The sequence below is a fragment of the Podarcis erhardii genome (assembly GCF_964252035.2).
Source record: "Podarcis erhardii genome assembly, chromosome: 1".
Taxonomy (NCBI): domain Eukaryota; kingdom Metazoa; phylum Chordata; class Lepidosauria; order Squamata; family Lacertidae; genus Podarcis; species Podarcis erhardii.
In genome coordinates this window covers 134927485-134950034 of record NC_138497.1, presented here as the reverse complement: position 1 = coordinate 134950034, position 22550 = coordinate 134927485, and the positions used below count along the sequence as shown (strand labels likewise).

Genomic DNA, 22550 nt, shown 5'->3' with positions numbered 1-22550 from the left:
TTCGCCGTGGCTCCTCCCCTCGCGACACAGGGCCGCCCGTCGCAGCGTCGTCCCGCGGGGCTGGCGCCGGGCGCGGCCACGGAAAGAGCCAGCGAGCGAGCGAGGAGCGGGAGCGCGCCCGCCCTCGGCTGACTGACTGACTGACTGACTGACTGGGCCGATCTGACTGACTGACTGAGGCGGATCCGGCGGCGGCGGCGGCGGCGGGGAAGCGTCTGGGTGGTCGCCTCCGCCGGGCGCCCTGCGAGGTAGGCCACCTCTGCTCCCGCCTCGTCCCAGGCCGAGGGGGAGCCGCGCGGCGGAGGCAGGTGCAGCAGCGCCGCCGGAGGGAGCGGGGTCGCCAGGGAGCCGGAGCCGGAGCCTCCTCCTCCTCCTCCTCCGCTGCTGCTGCTGCTGTCCAAGGTCCGCCGCCGCCGCCGCCGCGCGTCCTCCGGCTGCTCCCGCGGGCGGGGAGGCAGCCGGGCGAAGGCTGGGCGGGCGGCAAAGCCCCTCGCCCGCCCCGCTGGCCGGGCCTGCGCGGCGCTCGGCTCTTCCTCCACGCGCCGAGGAAGCGGCCGCGTCCACACGTGACGGCGGGCCGGGGAGGACGGCGACGCTTTCAGGCGGAGGAGGAGGAGGAGAAGCAGGGAAGGATGGAGAGGCCGCTTTTAAATCCCCCAAGCTACCCGGTGGTCCCTGCAAGCAGAAAGCCAGCACCTCAGGGGGAAGGCGGGCGCTGCTGCGGGGGGGGGGGGCGCGGGGAGAGTCCGACGGGCCTCGTTGGCCTTTTCCACTCGGGATCGGGGCCGCCTCGCCCAGGGCGCTGAGCGTCTCGGAAAGCGGTTTGACTCCGGAGCGTCTCCTTGGGACCCCCGGGAGGCAGCTGGCTCTTTGCTTCTTCTGCGCCCCTGCTCTCCTTCTTCCCTACCTGTTTACATGGGGATCCTTTCCTCCTCGCTAGTGAACATGTAAGAGCCTGAATCGCAGCTGATTCTAGAAATCTATACAGGATAGCTGGTTCAAGTTGGGCGCTCGGTGACTATTGCTTTAGTCAGCAGCATGTTTGCAATATGGATTATAAAAGAGTAACAGTTGGTCAGATTAAATGTCTTGGTTCAGCTGCGAAAAAGATCAAAATGAGCTTAAAGTATTCAGTGTTAAAATTACTTGAACTTTGTTTAAAATAGGATTAAAATAGAAACATGGGTTTAGTTCACTTTCCTGAGGATAGATTCAAATAAACTCCAGTGCACTTACTACTGATGCCAATAAATATTTTGCTTTGGGGAAAGAGAGTTACAAATCGGGAGAATTCCCCTGCCTTTCATAGAAAACGTGAGCGCCTGTAAATACAGTGAGACAGTTACAGATAGAGAAAACCTTCTCAAAACATTATGGCCTTTATTAAGAGTGATTCCGGCTTTGGCATTAGCAGAAACAAGGACTCTTATGGTATACACAAAAAGCAACAAGAGAGGGGCAACTACAGCTACAGCTCAGAAATTGGGAAATACGAATTATGAATTGAAATACATGTACTTTGTAGAAATTCTCATAGGGCATTTCTTTGCTTCTTTTCTTGAGGAATAGCAGAACAACAGGAATGTATTTATGTGTTTCTGTTTATTATGAAAGAAGTAAATCCAAGAGTTAAAGATTTTGGGGATATTGGTAGAGTGCAAAATTAATATAAATGTCTTGTTTATTTATTTATAATATTTATATTCCACCCTTCCTTGTGCCATTCAGGGTGACTAAAAACAAATAATAAAATTTAATAAAAGCCAACAACAAGCTGGGGACAATGACTATTTCTTTAGTCAGCAGCATGTATGGGAGGCTTATATATCAGCATTAGAGTTTTTCTGAGTCTATAATTGTTTTAAAATATTTCAGGGTAACAGAATACTTTCAGTTCTTTGAAGCTCAGAACGACACAAAGTGTCAAAATTGTAAATGTGAGATGAATGCTACTTGGGTGTGAGAAACTGTATTTTTGAATGCTCAGTGAGGTCAAAATGTAACTGGAGTTGGGATGTTGAAAATATTACTCTGGCAATCCATTTGTATTTAGAATCTCTTACTTTCCAATAATTTCCTTGATTTTCAGGTAGATCTAAGTCAAGCAACCTTTCTTTGTTTAATGGTCTCTGTGTCACTTACTCTGTGTTGCTTTCCATTCTCCACGTTTCTTTATCCATACAGTAGCCCTCTAGTCTAAAGTTGTTGTTGTTTAGTCGTTTAGTCGTGTCCGTCTCTTCGTGACCCCATGGGCCAGAGCACGCCAGGCACTCCTGTCTTTCACTGCCTCCCGCAGTTTGGTCAAACTCATGCTGGTAGCTTCGAGAAGACTGTCCAACCATCTCATCCTCTGTCGTCCCCTTCTCCTTGTGCCCTCCATCTTTCCCAACATCAGGGCCTTCTCTTCTCATGAGGTGGCCAAAGTCTTGGAGCCTCAGTAGATCACTTTAATTCCCATTTTACACTTGCGAATCTAAGGGTGCAAAGTAATTACTTGGCTATGGTCAAGTAATGAACTGTTGTTTATGTTGTTGTTTTTTGTTTTTGTTTTTTCAAATTACAAACACAATCATTTTACTTTTATATCAGATTCTCAATAATTTTCCTAATTTGTTTATGTTGTTTTAATTATACATCATTTTAGTATTTCAATTAAAAGAAAAATGACTCATAAATAATAATCCATGGTTCAGTGCTGCACTTACTGAATCAAGCCGGTTTTAAGGAGAAGTTGGTTATAGGAGCCAGTGTTGTGATATGTTGCAGGCAAAGCCTGGCAAGAGATGAAGTGGGGAGAGGGAGTTTGAATCCTGGGACGATGGAGGCCCTTTGGGTGGGTGGTTCCCATGTCTGGGAAATTGGCAAATTGCCTGTTTTGGATGGGAGCTGCACTCCTTCTGAAGGAGCAATCTCTTCAGAGCAATCTGTGTAGTTTGGCTGTACTTTGGGATACATTTTTGTCACCAGAGGCCTCTGTAGCTACAAGTGCCTTTTAGCAGTTTCATCTGGGTCGCCAACTACGACCATTCCTGGGCAGGGATAACCTGACCACTGTTCCATGCACGAGTAACTTTGGGGATGGATTACTACAATGCATTCTATGTGGGGCTACCCTTGGTTCTGGTTAGGAAGTAACTGCTTGTGCAGAATGCTGTGGCAAGAATACTGGTGGGAGCTTCTGGTTGAGAACGTAAGAAGACACCATTATTAAAACAGTTACACTGGCTGCCTATCTGCTGCTGAGCCAGGTTCACCATTATTTTATTGATTTTCAAAGCCCTAAGCAACTTTTATCCAGGATACATCAAGGTTCACCTGAATCCTTCTATTCTAGCTCAAACACCGAGATTATCTGCAGGAGTATATTTGTGTGTTCCTTGAGTTTGTGAGGCTGATATGACAACAGTGAAAAACTAAACCTTTAGTGTAATAGGTCCACTCCTGTGGAGCACCCTGCCAATAGAGATTTAGCGGGAGCCTTTCTGCATTGCAGGTGGTTGGACTAGATGACCCTTGGGGACCCTTCCAACTCTACAGTTCTATGATTCTGTACCAACTTCTAAGCACCTGCTAAAACCCTTCCTATTCCACCAGGCCTATGCAGGCAATTAAGAGTATACCCCCCGCAGTGGTCTGTTGATGTTTGTTTTAATTTCTTTTTGCTTTTAACATGTTTTTAACTTTTTTATAATATTATTGTTTGGTTTTGTTATATTGTTGCAAACTGTTTTGATATATCTTTATGAGATAGCAGTATATTATATATATATATATATATATATATATATGCAGGTTTTGGTGTCCTCGGGTGTCTTCCCGTGTAAAAGTTGGGGTGTCTAGGCGACGTTTCGACGAGGTCTCACTCGTCATCTTCAGGCTGGTGCTTTCGGCTTCTTGTTACTGGAACAGAGCCGGATCTCAGTGTTTGAGTTCCTATAAATACTGTAGAGGGGGTGTGGTGTATAGCCTCCAATGTTCTGGGCAGAGAGGAAGTTCCCAGGCTAGTGTGCCTTTTCTTCTTTTGTTCCTTAATTACTTGAGAGATATCTTGAGTGATTTCTTGAGTGATATCCTGAGTACCACTTAGGTGGGTCATTAGGTGTGGATTAGTTGTTAAAGTCTTTGTGTCTTGACCTCTTGAACTTTGTGAAGAGTTTTCCTGAGAAGATGGCTGTACTGTATTTAGTTGTGCTCTGGCTTGGCTTCGTGTATAGGGGCGAGCTGTGGTTTTGTGGCTTGTGTCAGCCAGATCTGTGTAGGGATTGCAGGGGGGTGCAGCATCCGGAGGTGCCACCATGGATTGGCTACTGGATGGTGTCTGTAATTCATCTGTGGAGAGGGTCTGGGTTTGGGTCTGGTGTGGTTGATTGGTGTTGGCGTTCTGTGTGCCTCTGGATCTGGTGTCAGTTTTTGTGGGGAGGGCTAATTTCCAGATGTCTGGCAAGCGGGATGTGTCGTCACGCTTGTTCATGTTGTGAGGGTGTTTCTCTATCTCGATGGCTTCCATGATTATTCTCTTGTGGTGATGTTCCGTGTTAAAGAGCAATTTGGAATCTGCAAAATTAATTTCGTGTCCTGTTTCTTTCATGTGTTGGAAAAGAGAGTCTGCCCAGCCACGTACATTTGACAAACAAACAGACGAATAAATGCACGTATCGCAGAACACAAGAATGCCGTCAAAAAAGAAGAAAAAACTTCCTCTCTTTTCCAACACATGAAAGAAACAGGACACGAAATTAATTTTGCAGATTCCAAATTGCTCTTTAACACGGAACATCACCACAAGAGAATAATCATGGAAGCCATCGAGATAGAGAAACACCCTCACAACATGAACAAGCGTGACGACACATCCCGCTTGCCAGACATCTGGAAATTAGCCCTCCCCACAAAAACTGACACCAGATCCAGAGGCACACAGAACGCCAACACCAATCAACCACACCAGACCCAAACCCAGACCCTCTCCACAGATGAATTACAGACACCATCCAGTAGCCAATCCATGGTGGCACCTCCGGATGCTGCACCCCCCTGCAATCCCTACACAGATCTGGCTGACACAAGCCACAAAACCACAGCTCGCCCCTATACACGAAGCCAAGCCAGAGCACAACTAAATACAGTACAGCCATCTTCTCAGGAAAACTCTTCACAAAGTTCAAGAGGTCAAGACACAAAGACTTTAACAACTAATCCACACCTAATGACCCACCTAAGTGGTACTCAGGATATCACTCAAGAAATCACTCAAGATATCTCTCAAGTAATTAAGGAACAAAAGAAGAAAAGGCACACTAGCCTGGGAACTTCCTCTCTGCCCAGAACATTGGAGGCTATACACCACACCCCCTCTACAGTATTTATAGGAACTCAAACACTGAGATCCGGCTCTGTTCCAGTAACAAGAAGCCGAAAGCACCAGCCTGAAGATGACGAGTGAGACCTCGTCGAAACGTCGCCTAGACACCCCAACTTTTACACAGGAAGACACCCGAGGACACCAAAACCTGCATTCCTGTACCCGTGAAAATCTACGAAAGCATATATATATATATATATATATATATATATATATATATATATATATATTGTAGGCCATTTTCCCACCACATAGATGTGCTCAAAGCACCTGTTTTTTTCTTCTTCCCTAGTTGGCATTTGTCTAACTTGGGAAGCAGTGGAAGACTGCACCTTCAGGGGTGAAGTCAAACTGTTGGAGAGCTGTGGCTATACAGTCTGATATGGGAGAGACATGTTTTGTTGCAGCTGGGACAGATGAAGGTATCCAGTTGTGTTGATGCAGGTGTGCCATGTTGTTTCTTCTCTCTGCGCTCCTGCCAGTGGTCATTCTTCCTCCGGTCTGTGGTGTGGATACACAACCTGACTGATTATCTCAGGTGCTTGTGGTCATTTGCAAGTGTTTCCCACATGGCAGGGTTAATGCTGTCAGCCTTTATGTCACATTTTTTGACATCTTTGTAACACAGAGTTAGTCTGCCATTGGGTCTGGAGCTTGAAGTCAGCTCTCCGTAAAGCACGTCCTTGGGGAGCCTGCCATTTTCCATTCTGTGGACCAAACCAGCATAGATGGGGCTGAGACAGAAAGCAGCTAGCATAACGGAAAGCACATAGTAAACAGTTTGAACCCTCATCACCAACAGTTACTTTACATTACAAAACCTAATGGATGTTCACAGCTTGTGTTCATAACCATGATTTGCAGGGTTAGCGTTGTAAGTCCAGTTCAATTTAATCTTCTGCATGTTTGTTTAGAAATGCAGCCAGTTACATTCATTGGTACTTTCTTGCAGAAAAATAGGCATAGGAGTGTAGCCTCATTTTCTCAAGTGCTTTTTTCGGGATGTTGGGGCCCTTCTATTGATGATGTACATGCTTGCTTTGATGTTCCAACAGAAAGTGAAGCCAAAGAGTCATTCCAAAGGAACCTAATGTTCCTTATCAAAGCAGAAAAGAAGTATGACACTGTCCTCATTAGAAACTGATTCATCAGTAGCCATTGGTTGATCTGCTATTTACAATACAGAGAAACTGGCATTCCCATCTAACAAAGTAGTCAGAACTTTTAGAAATTAAATTGAAAAAGTAAGGACATGCTCTATGGGGATCTGGCTTCAGGCATCAGACCCATTGGTAGACCAACTCTGTGTTAAAAAGATGTCTGCAAACGCAACATTGTGCACCTTCAGATGTAAAGTTGAACTGTTGGAGAGCTGTGGCTGTACAGACTGATACGAGAGAGACATGTTTGGTTGCAGCTGGGTCAGATGAAGGCACCGGCTTGTGCTGCTGAAGATGCACCATGGCATTTCTTCTTTTTGTGCTCCTGCCAGCAGTCATTCCTCCTCTGTCCTCTAGTGTGGATACACAACCTGACTGATTGTCACCAGGTGCTTGTGGTCATCTGCAAGGGCATTCCACATGGCAGGGTTAATGTTGCCAGCCTTCATGTCATGTTTGCAGACATCTATGTAACATAGAGCTTGTCTGCCATTGGGCCTGGAGCTTGAAGCCAGCTCTCTGTAGAGCATGACCTTGGGGATCCTGCCATCTTCCATTCTGGGACATGACCAAGTCAGTGTAGATGTTGCTGACACAGGAGTGCAAACATGCTGGGAATGTGGGCTTGGGAAAACATCTTTGTTTGACACTCTGTCCTGCCATGTGATGCCCAAAATCTTCCTGACACATCACCTGTAGAAGGCATTGAGGTGTCATTACTAGTCTTACTACCATAAAGCAGTGTGTTCAATATGCAAGCCTGGTAGATCTTTATTTTTGCATTGGTCGTTAATGTCACCCTATCCCAGACCCTGGGATACTGCCTTGCCAGTATGCTTGTTCAGCTCAGTGTCGATGGAGAGGTTGCTGGTTATGATGGAGCTCAGGTAGACAAAATATCTACCACCTCAAGCATGTGGTCACTAGTGCTGATGCATGGCATGCTGGCGACATCCTGACCCAGGACGTTGGTAACACTGAACTCCATGCAGGATTGTGCAAAATAGTTTCTAAGACACTGTAGAGCTTCCTTGGAGTGCACTGTCAAGGCCACATCATCTGCAAACAACATCTCTTGGATAAGACACTTTTGTCTTGGTGTGGACATATGCCAGTTTGGACAGACCCCTGTCACTCCTTGAATGGATGTACACACCGTCTTCAGTTGAGTTGAAGGCATGTGAGAGCACCAGGGAGAAGAATATGCTAAAGAGAGTTTGGGCAAGATCACAGCCCTGCTTCACACCATCCTTTATCGGGAAGGCATCTGAGCATGAGTCATCCTACTGGGCGGTGCCGCACATCTCATGGAAGGACACAATAATCTTGTGGCGCTTAGGTGGGCATCCTTTCTTATTGAGCAGCGTGAAGAGTCCTTTTCGGCTGATGAGGTCGGAGCCAGGCGATGCCAACCCTACGGAGCCAGGCGACATTAACCCTACGACGACAACTACAGCACTGGAGTCAATCAGTCAGGTTGGGTACTCACAGCAGTGACCAGAGGAGGAATGACTGCTGGGAGGAGTACACCTGCATAGTACAACAAGAGGATCGGTCCCTCTATTCAAACACTTGTTATACAAAAAAATGACTTATCCAAACATGAGGAAATAGTACCCAATCCTCACTGTACACACTGCACATTCAGATATCCAAACAGCTGGACCTGCGTGCAGTACTGTAAACAAATAAGCAGCTTTAAAGAAGCCTTGCTCTTTTGTGTTACTGGTTAGCAACAGCCATTTGGCCAGAAAGCATGGCAGGTGGAATAGGGAGATCAGACAAATAAGAAAGCATTCTTTCCCCCCCTTGTTTCCTTTTGCAAGGTTTCAGAGGATTTTCCTTGTTTTTTCATCAGTTTGGGATAAAAGTTATGTGGTCGGGAACTCATTGGAAATCTTCCCATAGGAATCAATGGAAATCATCAGTCTCCTTGTGCGAACGGTTGCCTAACAAATAATTTCCTGAAAACACATTGTGTTCGGATAGGAAGACCTACTTGTACTTCATCCTATAGAAATGGTTGTCAGGGATAGGAACTATTACTTGAACTAATTACTTGAAAATTATTTTGGATATATTATCTAAATTTCATCTTCTGGATTGGGGGGGGTGTTTTATGTGTGTATTATGTTCTTAATGCTGCAAACTAATAAAATAAATATATTTTAAGTGTTATACTTTTAAATGTAATCCAGGAATGCCATGTTTTGCAGTATAGTTCATGGGGTTGAAAACGAATTTGCACAAATTTAGGATTTATTTTCCATTACTAACAGTTCACCGCTAACCATGTCTGTTCAGAACTAAATTGGAGCATATTCTCAGCTAAGTGGGTTAGGACTTTAGCCTAAGATAGGCATGGGAGACTGTGTTGTAGTCCTGTTTTGCTGCACAGTGTCACTCTCTCCCTTCCCATTTCGTTTGATATAAATTGAGCAAACAATTGAGCCTTAGCTCAAATTCATGGTGGTAAATGGCTGCTAGTGAGTATTTATTTGTAATAATTTCTTACCTGTCCTTCACCATAAAGTCCGAGGGCAGCTATACAATTATAAACAAATATAAAAACAGATAAAACCATTACGATTATGAAACAAGTAATGCTGTTCAAAATGGAACAGAAAAGTAATTGAATGCACAATTGATTTTCAAATGACCTCTTACTAGTACAAAAGACAGTGTTGCTGTAAGGCATTATTACGTTTGGCAAATGCTGATGGCAACACCATTTTGCAGGGCAGGTGGATCTAAATTACAGAATCCTGCCTTTTTAATCAAACTTGGCAAATAAATGATCAACCAAAGATAATTTATAGTAAGGTTTTTCATTTGCACTACTTTCAAGAGCAACAGAAAACTGGTTATTGAATAATTAAAATGTACTGCGGTCATATCTGACTAGATATAGTATTTCTATCTGTTGCTACTGTATTTTCAGTCATTAGATTACAGGCATGGAGCTTGGTTTTGCACACCATCTAAAGCAGGGCTGGTGAAACCTTGGGCCCATTCAACGTTCAGCCCTTCAACAGCCCACTTTTTGCCACTGTTTAGCTGTGCCCACAGCCTTGTTCTGTGATTTGATGGCGGTTTGGTTGGCATCCCATGTAAATACCATGAAGATCTCTTCGAATTTGTACCTTGGATGCCTGTTTTTGTGGATCTGTGATTATTCCTTTGGATCACTATAAGATCACTTGGTGAAATATATGAATGCTAGGCAGTTCAAACACAAACTGCAGAATGGCAATTTATGTAAAAGCCTATGCTGTTGCCTCCATTCTGGTCTTACTTCTTTTCTTACAGCAGAAGGCAATGCAAGTTATTTTAGCTATACTGATTTTGCACAGAATCATCTTGAATTTCTTATTTATTTATAGGTGGATAATTTGTATGTCTCCTTCCTTTTTTCTTTTCTAATTGCAGCACTAGGCTTCATACTGGATGCCTTCTGTGTTTTTCTGAGTCTTTAGATAATTATCTTGAAGAAAGCAGGGTATAGAAAGCATTAGGTTGGGAAGATTTCTCACTATTACCTGACAATCCTATAATTGTGGCAATCTGACAGTCAATGTATGCCAATATAACTTAATCAGGATTCTGTGCACTATCAGCACAAAAAAACAGAGCAGAACAACCCTGATCCCCACACCTTGTGTGCTCATGGAAACACTGTCAACTCCCACCAATCAGAGATTGGCATGCCAGGGATATCCCCATGTCAGCCAGGTGTGAAAGGAGCCAATCTAATGCCTGCTGATGTGGAAACAGCACCATGATATCATTACTCTGCACCACAATGTGCTGCACAGAGTATGCCTTGCATAGTAGCAACCAATTGTTGTTTTTATTTTGATTATATATTTTGTGTTCTGATTTTGTTCTGCGAGCTGCTCTGAGACCTCCAGAGTGTATATAAATTCAATTAACAACCACCACCACCACTCTGGGTTGGAGGCAACAGGGATCCTGGCATACATGGAGTTTGAAATTTAAGGAGCATCACCTCTTCTGTTGCAGTACAGGAGTTGGGAGTGAGGTCTACGAGAGCATGGGATTTGTTGTAAATCTGCTCTTCCCTCTGGCATACCCACACTACCACTTTGTGGTAGGGATATACTTGATTCTCATGACATAACATCAGGGCTGGGACTGGCAGATGTATCTCATAGTATGGCAGTGTAGGGGGACTTTAGTAAACCCTAAAGCTACCCAGCTGTTGTATCTAGGGCATATGAATGTGCTCTTAAAGATGTAAAATTATGGAATAGTCGCCTTCAGGGAATTACGCATTTGTATGGATCATCATTTGTTTCTAGGCAAGGTTGGATGCACTTACAAAATATGTATCAGTTTATAAAGGTAAAGGTACCCCTGCCCGTACGGGCCAGTCTTGACAGACTCTGGGGTTGTGCGCCCATCTCACTTAAGAGGCCAGGGGCCAGCGCTGTCCGGAGACACTTCCAGGTCACGTGGCCAGCGTGACAAAGCTGCATCTGGCGAGCCAGAGCCGCACACGGAAACGCCGTTTACCTTCCCGCTGGTAAGCGGTCCCTATTTATCTACTTGCACCCGGAGGTGCTTTCGAACTGCTAGGTTGGCAGGCGCTGGGACCGAGCAGCGGGAGCGCACCCCGCCGCAGGGATTCGAACCGCTGACCTTTCGATCGGCAAGTCCTAGGCGCTGAGGCTTTAACCCACAGCGCCACCTGCGTCCCTATCAGTTTATAATTATGGCCTATTTGTGGAAAAATCAGTCTAGCCTTGACATCTAAAGTTTTACTTGTGCCATCGTTTGGTCTTGTGTTTGTAAAAAAACCCGAATACTCTCTCTTCAAACAACTTGAATGGTTTTTGCTTTGTATTCATAATACAAGAACCAGTATGTACCTAGCAGGTTATTTTCATTGTTTGCTAAGTGTTTTTGGAATGATAGTCTACATGCTTTTGTCATGCAAACAAACTGTACCACCATTCTGTTTCCTGCGCTATGGTTTGTGCTCCTCACTAAGTGCTGTGGTCAGAAAGAGGTGGCTCCAGATTTGACGGTAAAGAATTTTGTGTTACAATTGGAGGATTCATTTGATGAACAGGGCTCTGCCACAAGACTTCTTTAGCCTTTAAGGTGCCACAGGATTCTATTTTTGTTGTTAGAACAAACTCTGGAGTTTCTGGTTTTGAGATGTTTGTGGTTGTAGCCCAGTATCTGTACCAGTGTGGGATACTGAGTTGCATCAAATATAGGTGAGACTTTGCAATTCTGCTTGTCAGGTCCGTTTCTCTTCTCTGACAAACAAGGAACCATGCAGCCACATTCACACTATACATTTAAAGTGCTTAAACTTAAATGCTTAAGTGCTTAAACTTAAACTTGAAATAAACTTAACACGGCTTCCACTGCAGATTTTGGGAACTTTGGGAACAAGTTTGTTGCTAAGTTGGTAAAGGTAAAGGTAAAGGACCCCTGACAGTTAAGTCCAGTCGCGAACGACTCTGAGGTTGCTGTGCTCATCTCGCTTTACTGGCTGAGGGAGCCAACGTTTGTCCGCAGACAGTTTTTCTGGGTCATGTGGCCAGCATGGCGAACCAGAGCAGCACACGGAAACACCGTTTACCTTCCCGCCGGAGTGGTACCTATTTATCTTTTTGCACTTTGACGTGCTTTTGAACTGGTAGGTTGGTAGGAGCTGGGACTAAGCAACAGGAGCTCACCCCATCGTGGGGATTTGAACTGCTGGCCTTCTGATCGGCCGGCCCAAAGCTCGGTGCTACCCGCGTCCCACACTAAGTTGTTAGGAGGCCCCTATTTCCCTCACAGAGTTACACTTTGAGTTCCCTGTGAAGAAGGATTGATCGTTAAACCACTGTGGGAATTATAGGGGCTTCCTAACAACTCTCATCACCCTTAACAAAACACAACTCCCAGAATTCTTTGGAGGAGAAGTGTGTCATGGTGTGAATGTGGCCTGAATTCTTTTAAATGTTTTGAAATATCCAAGTCTCTTACTTCGTCACCTTCTTCCTTTCCTATTTTTTATCATTTAAGGAAATACAATATCCGTTTATTCATAAGCTGTTAAAATATAATATATTGTTTATTATCTGTTGCCTGCAGAAGGTCATCTGCAGGCTGGAGATTCTAGAGGGACCTAAGCTACTTCCTGTTTGGTGATTGTAGCTTCTGCCTTTTCTTCTGTTCTCAAAGGAAAAAAATTAAGCATTAAATGAAGTTTGAAAGTTCAGACCTAGTAAGATGTAAACATACTTACAGTTGGTGGGGGGGAATGGGGTGGAGAACCTTTGAAAACTCAAAATTCCTTGCTTTTTTACTGCAACAGTACAGCAAGAAGTGATAGCTTCATTTTCATAAGAGACAAATGAAAAACTTTATGTATCATTCAAAGTACACCATACTTTAGCTAACATTTATTCAGTTCTATAATGAACACAGAGGAGAGATGGAGTGACCCATTGTTCTGCTGGCAGCCTGCTTACTCTGCACAGAGTTCTGTGTTGCCTATGGATGCCAGGTGAGTATTTAAATCGGGTGGAGAAACTTTTCAGGTGCAGACCAGATTCTTATTTCCCCATCCCTGCCATGCCAAATTTTACAGGTGGGCAGGGTTGCTCATTTGTTAGATGCTGCAATTTGTAAATTTTGGTTTGTCCAAGCAAGTTAGATCAGAAGCCACCGGCATAGTGTTTAGCTGAGTGAAAGTCATGGCGTGGAAGATGACAAATGCATATTGAGGACATATGCATTTATATTCCCTCCCCTCAATATTACATTAAGACAAGTTTTGTCAATATGGGAGGACAGAAATAAAAAAGAGACATTTTAAGAAGGATATTGACATGCAGAGGAGGGTGACCAAGATGGTAACGGTTCTGGAAACCAAGCCTTATGAGGAATAGTAGAAGGAACTGGGTATGTTTAGCCTGAAAAAGAGGAGACTGAGAGGAGATATAAGAGCCATCTTCCAACATCTCAAGCGCTGTCACATGGAAGATGGAGCAAGATTGTTTTCTGCTTCTCTGGAGGGTAGGACCCGAACCACTGGCTTCAGGTTATAAGAAAGGAGATTCAGACTAAACATTAGGAAGAACTTTCTAACAATAAGAGCTGTTTGACCGTGGAACAAATTTATTAGATATATAAACCACAGAGAAGTGGCAATGCACCAACATGGTATTTGAGTCCAGTGAGACATTATTTCTGCTGCATTACCTGAATCCTATGAAAAGAAATAGAAATTAGATGGGGCAATGCCTGTTGTTTTATAATTTTATTGGTCAAAATTTTGGGTGCATGGCCCAGATAGAAAGCTTATTTCATGCAAAGGGTGAAGCCTGGAAAAATGAGTAAAGACTATCAAGTTTATGTTTTAATGCATTTTAAGTGGTTAGGCTGTGTTCATTTACTTGGGAGTAAGCCTTTTTGAAATGAGTGGCACTTACTTTTCAGTACATATGTTTAGAACTGCACTGTTAAAATATCTTTCAAACTCTCATTTGTGAATTTTCTTTCAATAAACTATCCAGTAATGATTCAGTAATCTCAGTGGAAAAATAAAGCAACAAGATGAAACAAATATTTGTAACATAGCCTTTGAAAAATAGCTGTCTTCAACTCAGAATGTGTTATTGCTACTGAACATTATATTTATGTATTGGGGCTGAGGAATCCTGAACTTTTTGCAGGTGCACTACCTATATGTTAGCAGCAAACCTTCCTGATCCTATGTCAGCTTAGCTTGAGATAGGAGGGGGGAAATACTTTAAAACACTTGCACTTAACAAAATGGTGACATGGTGTCTGATTGAATTATTATTAGTAACACAATAATAGGATTTTTAATCCTTACTTCATCATAAAGTCTAAAGGTGGGATTACAGCAATATGAAAATATAATATTAAAATGAGTTAAAACAATTTACAACCATAAGAATAGGGTCACTATTCCTCCAGAGGCCAAAAATATGCATATATTTCTTCAAAATATATATATATATTCCTTCAAAAGCCAGGGCAAAGAGGTGCATCTTCATCTCTGCCACAGGCTGCCAATCAGGGACTGTCAGCAATGGTACCCATTTGCCATACAGACACAGAGGCATCCAGTGATATCAGGGTATATATCCAGAACAGCCTTCTGCATCACAATATACACAGTGATGCCAGCGCACACCCACTCAAGGAGCCACCATGGCTCTCTCCATAGGGTGGGAAGAAGGAGTTTGGAGTTTGCCTGCTTCTGCCTGGGTGGGACGTAATTTGCACTCACATTTTGCATAATTGGCACAGGACTAGCTGGACATTGTGTTATGATCCACCAGGGGGGAGTCTTAGGTTGCTCAAGTATCCCTTTTTTCACACTTTGGCCTGCTTCTAGGGCTAGGAGCTCAGCTCAGTAAAGACATCAGATTTTAATAATAAGGAAATGGGTTTTGGTGGATTTCCAGAGTGCACATTCTGCATCAACTTGTTAGGAAGAGCTTTATCAGGTCAAAATGTGTGGGGGGCTGTTTTGGCAGGGTATGGGGCAGAAAGGAAGCACTATTTGATCCTTTGCTTCAAGCCATAAAATGCTTTTTGCTGGCCCTGTATAGTAGGAACATCAGGGACCAGATAAAATTGCTTGGGGATCAGATAAAGCTGATGAGCCAGCAGTTGACTGCTTCTGTTTTTGACATATAAAAATGTTATTAAAATTGGTTTCCTATTATTTGCTGTTTTTTAGTTTGTGGGCGGCAGCTCAGGATAGCAATATAATCTCTGAATCTTAAATGTGGGGGAAATCCCTTTGGTGTGCAGCTGGAGGAGCACTTGAATTGCAGAGCAAAGGGTGGGAGGGAAGGATATCTAGATGCTGCCTTTTTGACTGCTCATTGTGTTTCCCCTTTTTATCTTAAGTGCTGCAGCTTGTTTAAGTCAAAAGGGAGGCAGAGAAAGAGGCACATGGAAACTGTCATGCTGCTGTTATGCCAGTCTTAGAACAGATCTGTTTTTGTTTTGCTAGCTGCACTGAGAAGAAGCATGGAAAGCATGCTTTGCTGCTTTCTAATCTAGAACCATGGGTTCAGGTACACTGTGTGTTGGTGGCAGATAGGTGTTTCCTCATTTTACCAGCCTTAGGGGTGAGCAAAGTAATGTTATCTTTGGAGAGCAAGGATGGAATGGTGGGAGGAAGGAGAAGGGCAACCAGAGATGGTCAAAGACCTGGAAACGATGCCTTATGAGGAACGGCTAAGGGAGCTGGGCATGTTTAGCCTGGAGAAGAGGAGGTTAAGGGGTGATATGATAGCCATGTTCAAATATATAAAAGGATGTCACATAGAGGAGGGAGAAAGGTTGTTTTCTGCTGCTCCAGAGAAGCGGACACGGAGCAATGGTTCCAAACTACAAGAAAGAAGATTCCACCTAAACATTAGGAAGAACTTCCTGACAGTAAGAGCTGTTCGACAGTGGAATTTGCTGCCAAGGAGTGTGGTGGAGTCTCCTTCTTTGGAGGTCTTTAAGCAGAGGCTTGACAACCATATGTCAGGAGTGCTCTGATGGTGTTTCCTGCTTGGCAGGGGGTTGGACTCGATGGCCCTTGGGGTCTCTTCCAACTCTATGATTCTATGATTCTATGATTCAGAGATGGATGATGGGCAAGGGCCTCCCTCAAACTCATTCACAGTTTTGTGTGAAAGCATTCAAGGTGTTTCTCTAGGGTTTTGTGTCCTTTCAGAACTGTATTTGTATTTTTAAATCCCTCCTTAATATAAAATTGTGATGATTGACACATGGTTAATCACAAAAATACACTGCTCCAAGTATGCATTCCTTTGCACGCACAGAGCTGTCTCTTTTCTTGAACTGTGGCACGTTTTGGAGCTCTGTACACCACTGGAACTATTATAGGGGTTGGGGAGGAAGTGGACCTGCTGGTCTTTCTGCTGACGTATTAGGAGCGTATTTGATCCTGCCAGCTTCCTTGTCATAGTTCTATTAAAAAATGGAATTGGCCCAGCAAAATTCAGGACCATGGAAGTGGGGAGGGAATAAAGCCAGAGAACATGGGGTTTGAGTTAAGTTATAAATGTAGCATTTCACTTCTTTGTAATATGCTGCTGTGTAATTGTACTATGTAATGTGTGAGGTTGGTTGTGCTGTTTTAAATCATGCTCTGAGTGATTTATGTTTTTGTATAATGGATGGATTTGGGTTAAAGAAGATTTGGATTTGGCTATTTCTTTTGTTTCTAGTAGTTAATTAAGATGACTATTAGAATTTTACGCACAATTGTAAAGGCGGTCTTGTTGACCCGTAAGGCATTTACATTCCCCTTTTCTACCAATGTAGTACAGTGCTCTATTCTTTGACAGGTCTGAATCACGTGGGTGATTTTTACTGCAAGAGCAGCACCATCTTCTGGCTACAAATGATATATATTTGAACCGCCCCTTTTGTTTCCCTTTACAGTCCAGTGATACCTTGTTTGTCAAACGCCTTGTGACTCGAACGTTTTGGCTCCTGAACACCGCAAACCGCAAAGTGAGTGTTGCCATTTGCAAATGTTATTTGGAACCCGAACGTCTGATAGGGCTTCTGATTGAGTGCAGGAAGCTCCTGCAGCCAATCAGAAGCTGCTCCTTGGTTTTCGAACGTTTTTGGAAGTTGAATGGACTTCCGGAACGGATTCCGTTTGAGAGCCAAGGTATGACTGTACTTTTTATGATGCTTAAAAAAACCCCAAACCTTTATTTTAAACAGTAGAACCAGGGGCTTTGTAGAGGAGAGCAGAATGTACAAAATAAGGAGTCAGGTGGCATCTTTAAAACTAACAAATTTATTATGGTATAAACTTTTGTGGGCTGTCTATTTCATTAGGTGCATGAATTGGCATGTTAGGTACACACCTCACTGTAGAGACAAATGTAAGCTCCTTTGCCAGCTGCAGACAACTTCATGCATCTTACGGTGGATTCTAGTCCACAAAAGCTTCTGCTATAACAAAAGATCCTCCTCCTTTTTTGTTGTGACAGTCTAAGATGGCTGCTTCTCTGGAAACCCTGTGGGCCTGCCTGCTTCTCCATTAACTTTATCACCCATATTTCCGAGAAGAGAGACGACACATTCTGTCTCTCTTCTCAGAAATATGGGTGATAAAGTTAATGGAGAAGCAGGCAGGCCCATAGGGTTCTCAACCTGCACAAACAAGCTTGCTCTTGGTTTCGCTTTTGGGGGGGATGCGATGGTAATTTGTATTGGATAGTATTCTACTGAGAGACAAAAACAAAGACGGAGAGATGCGTAATTGGTTGCATATGTTTTGTTTTCTTTATCCTTCCATTTCCCCTTACAGGTAATACCGTATTGGCTTGAATAAAAGCGTCACTTTTTCTCCAAATTCTGACAGCGAAAAGTTAAAGTGCGACTTATATTTGCGACCTTCCCTTTCCCCCAATGGCTCTGGGGAGGCTTGGAGGCAATTGGCAGGCTGCGCGCTGTTGCCCCATGCTCCCAGGCTGCTTTCGCGGGGGGGGGGGTGCGCAACACTTTGCCGGCAGCTTCCCTCCCCAAGAGCAGCCCAGGAGCACGGGGCAACGGTGCGCAGCCTGCTCACTGTTCTCAAGCCTCCCCTGGAGCCGTGGGGGGAGGAGGGGAAGGCCACCAGCAAAACGGTGTTGCCCCCCCCCATGAGCAGCCTGGGTATTGTCTCCCCCCTTCAGTTTTAAAGGTGTGGCTTATTTGGGGGTGCGTCTTATATTCGGGCCAGTACGGTATGTCATTCAAGCTGAGCTCATTCCACTTTCCCCTTTGTGCTTGTTTAAGCTGCAAAGGAGTAACTAGCCTTACTGTTTAAAAGTTTTATTGGGAATTAGTGAGGAAAACTAGCTCAGAACATGCAGCACACAGCTCACGTCTTCAGAGGCCAGCCTCTTCCCCTCCCCACCATCTAGTAAGGCCCAGACTGAAGAGAAGCAAGTAGGGTGCCACCAACATGGGCCAAGGCCTTATGCTGGTGCAGTTACAGATTATACAGAACACCCCAGATATAGGGGGAAAGTCTGTGCATATGTATAATTTCAACTTCTAATATTTGCAGTGCAGGGGGTCAGGCTAAATGACCCTTCGGGTCCCTTCCAGCTCTATGATTCTATGACTGCAGTGAATGTTTTCTGTTTTTAAAATAAAATCCAGTTATGTTTACATGACACTGTTGACACCCCAACTTAAGAACTGCTGACTTGGGAATAAAAACCACATACTTTCTCTCCCTCTACCCACCCAGTTTCTTTGTTCAACATATGGCTTGATAAAGAGTCCTGGAAAACTGGAATTTGCTCACAGTTTTGTGGTATTTTGATGGGTCCTAATAAAAATATATTGAAGGTACTATGATAATCTTGGATACAAAGCTAGTATACCAGGAAAAAGTGTGCTACCTGAGTCTTTTCTCTGCTATGGTAGCTTTCTGTATGCAGGAAATATTTGTGTGTGGAAGCATACAGTGGTACCTCGGGTTAAGTACTTAATTTGTTCCGGAGGTCTGTAGTTAACCTGAAACTGTTCTTAACCTAAAGCACCACTTTAGCTAATGGGGCCTCCTGCTACTGCCGCGCCGCTGCTGCACGATTTCTGTTCTCATCCTGAAGCAAAGTTCTTAACCTGAATCACTATTTCTGGGTTTGCGGAGTCTGTAACCTGAAGCGTATGTAACCTGAAGCGTATGTAACCTGAGGTACCACTGTATTCAATGATGTAAGAATGAAGTGGTACAACTCAGGTTTGTCATGTCTGTGAGATCTGAGCTGTGGGTTCCACAAGAGGATGGAAGATGATGCACCTGAGTCTTCATTAAAGAGGATGCATGGCCTCCTTCTTAGTCTAATGCAGGGCAAGCTACAAATTGTGGTGTTGGGACACAGTTTCTGTAATAAAAGAACCACTCTTCCATTATCCAGCAGCAACAGACTAGAGATCATAGAACTCTTCTCTCTCCCCCCCCCCCCGCCCCGCCATGCCTGTCATGCTACCAAATACCTGCTTCTAAAGACTAAATACTTAAGTAATGCATTATCATGAAAATAATCTAGGGTTGCCATATTTCAGAAAGTGAAAATCCGGACAGAAAAGTTGTTGAGTTTTTTGTTGTTGCTTTTTTTGGCCAAAAGTTGTTGGCAAAACCAACACTGCCGACATGGGCTGCCATACGTCCAGATTTTCCGCCAATTTCCAACCAGACACTGCTTGCGGTTGCAGTATTCCAGATATGTCCAGATGTATGGCAACCCTATATAATCACACAAACTTGACTGTTCCTCTTTCATTCATTCAACTTGTGTTGCATTCTTCTTTAGATTCTAAAAGTATTGTATTTCTTCCTAGGTTGAAGACCTGTGTGGGCATTTATACACAGAGAAGGTAAGCAACCATTAGAACAGGTAAGAACTTCTTTAAATGATGGTAAGATTCTACAGTAGTTTCTCCTTTCGCAGCAGTGAGTTTGCACTCCTGGTAGATAGGTTTGGAAACCAGATTTGGCATCATTACTGACAGTTTCTAGGGTTAGTCTTGTGTTGTTTTATTATGTTATGTGTCCCTGTCAGTAGGCAGAATAACTTATCATGTATACATGGATTCTGGTCTCACCAAGCAACCATTTTGAGGAATCACACCTACAAACAGGGATTGGGAATAAATTGGACTCAGTTTACATTTAAAGGCAAACTTACAAAATCCACACTTTCTGAAACAAAAAACAAACCAAAACTCAGCCCAGCTTTGAAAAGGGCACTTCTCTGAATTTTTCAATGTAGCTCTCCAAGCCAAGCAATGTGTACAAAATGTATATATTAGGGTAACTTGTGCATATATTAGTGAAAATAATATACCGAAACACATTGTATTAGGGAAAATTGCTTTGCAAAAATGTGTATTTTAAGAGAAATTCATGAGGAGAGGACTATCAATGGCTACTAGGTGGGATGGCTATTCTCTGCCTCCACAGTTGGAGGCAGCAGTGCTTCTGAATACCAGTTGCTGGAAATGAGGAAGTGGAGAGGGCTCTTGCGCTCATGTTCTGCTCATTGGTTTCCCACAGGCATCTCATTGGCCACTGTGAGAACAGGATGCTGCACTAGATGGGCCATTGGCTATTCTTGTCTTCTTAAATCTACACTAAAATGCTGATGAATTTTCATGAGGAATTTATCACGCCCCCCCCCCCCAAAAAAGAAATTGCAGACTGTTGTGGAAATGTGGAGAACTGAAATTAAGATTGGAAAAACTAGAAACTAAGAGAAACAGAAATTGACACTGTCAGGGGCTCAGGAGCAGAGGCACAGGGGAGAGAGGAAATGGAGAGCGAAGGGGAAGAATCGGAGGGCAGCGTAGGGGAGTATGACAGTGGCCCGAGAGATTCCATGAGCTTCTCCAGCGAATTAGAAGATTCCCAGAGGGGGGCGCCGATGGCCAGGGCAAGGGGGGTCCCAGGGGGGACGCACCAGAAGCAAGGGGCCAGCGGGGACTCCCAAAGCAGCAGCGGGGGATCAGGACCAGCTCCCCCACCAGAGCGTAGTGGGGGGGAAGAGTCCCATGTATCAGGGCCAGCGTCTCCTCCAGCAGGGAGAGAAGATGAGTCAGGGCTGACCACGCCTCTATTGGAGAGTGAGGGAACGGAGGGGGAGTCAGGTCCAGCTAGCCGCCCCGAAGGGGGAAGCAGTGACAGGAGCAGCGTAACGGTCAGGAGGAAGGTTGCCGGCTGGGCGCGGGCGCCAAGTTCGAATGTACAGACGCGCGGGACAGCAAAGAACCCGGATTGGGAACCAGGTCCTAAAGCCCGCCGGAGGCAGGGGAAGATTCAGGGGACTCAGCGTCAGAGGAGTCTAGAAAGGGCAAGACCCCAGCGGACAGGCGGACCCAGAGGAGGAAAGAGCAGAGGAAGAGGTGGAGCAAGGCTAGAGTCTTAAACTGGTGTCTGGGGGGAAGAGATTCAGACGGAGCTTCAGCGGTCTAGTGTTTGAGACGTAGAGCTGCGCACCGCGGCTTTGAAATCGAAACTGAACTTCAATAAAGACTTTTGTATAGAACAACAAACTGGCGTTGGTCCTTTGTGAGCTGGGACCTCGGGCAGCTCCGACAGACACGTTCATCCAACCTCAGTTCCAGAATCCTATGCTAGTCTCATGTAGTCATCAGGTAGCCTGTCAGCCAGAAGACCCTGACATTCCTGGAAGTGTTCAATGCTGGATTTGCATGGAGAGAAAATGACAATAATGAGATTTATAAAATAGCAGAATATGAGCTGCCAGTCATGCCATTCTTCATTAACTATTGTGTAATGGTGTAGCAAATATTATTATTATTTAACTATGCCAAATAGCTTTGTGACTCTTCAAGGGGTATCTATACCAAAACATACATGAGAAATCCTCCTCCTACTTTAAAGACACATTATGTTTTTTTATGTTGATAAAAATGCTTTTTTTAGTGATTTCTATTTAAATAGGCGTAGGATTTCATTCAACTAAGTTTTACTCAGAATAGATGCATTGAAATGAGTGAACATGACTACCGTATTTTTCGCCCTATAGGACGCACTTTTCCCCCTCCAAAAATGAAGGGGAAATGTGTGTGCGTCCTATGGGGCGAATGCAGGCTTTCCTGGGCTTCCTGCAGCTCTGCGCCACCCTCCGGATCCCGGCGCGAAGCCGCGCGGGGCTCCGGACGGTGGCGCAGAGCTGCCTGCGCTCCCGGGCTTCCTGCATTCCGAAGCCTGGTGCGCGCTGAAGAGCGCGCCCGGGCTTCGCGCACCTCTCTGCAAGCCTGGGGAGACCGGCGCGGCTCCCTAGGCTTGTGGATAGCAGGCTGCTTCCCCCGTGCCTGCCCTGTGCCTGGGGGGGGGGTTTCCTTTATTCCCCCCCCCAAAAAAAATTAGGTGCGTCCTATGGGGCGGGGCGTCCTATGGGGCAAAAAATACGGTAATTTAGGCCCATTAATTTCATTTTGTCTACTCTAAGTAAATGAATACCACC

General features: G+C 44.5%; 1 long non-coding RNA gene across 1 annotated transcript; it reads left to right on the top strand.

Moving 5' to 3' along the window:
• The first annotated feature begins 159 nt into the window (after positions 1 to 159).
• On the top strand, positions 160 to 20036 carry LOC309335450. Its single transcript, XR_014153506.1, has 3 exons — positions 160 to 248; positions 16993 to 17064; positions 19903 to 20036. It is a non-coding gene; the product is annotated as an uncharacterized lncRNA (long non-coding RNA).
• The last annotated feature ends 2514 nt before the right edge of the window (positions 20037 to 22550 follow it).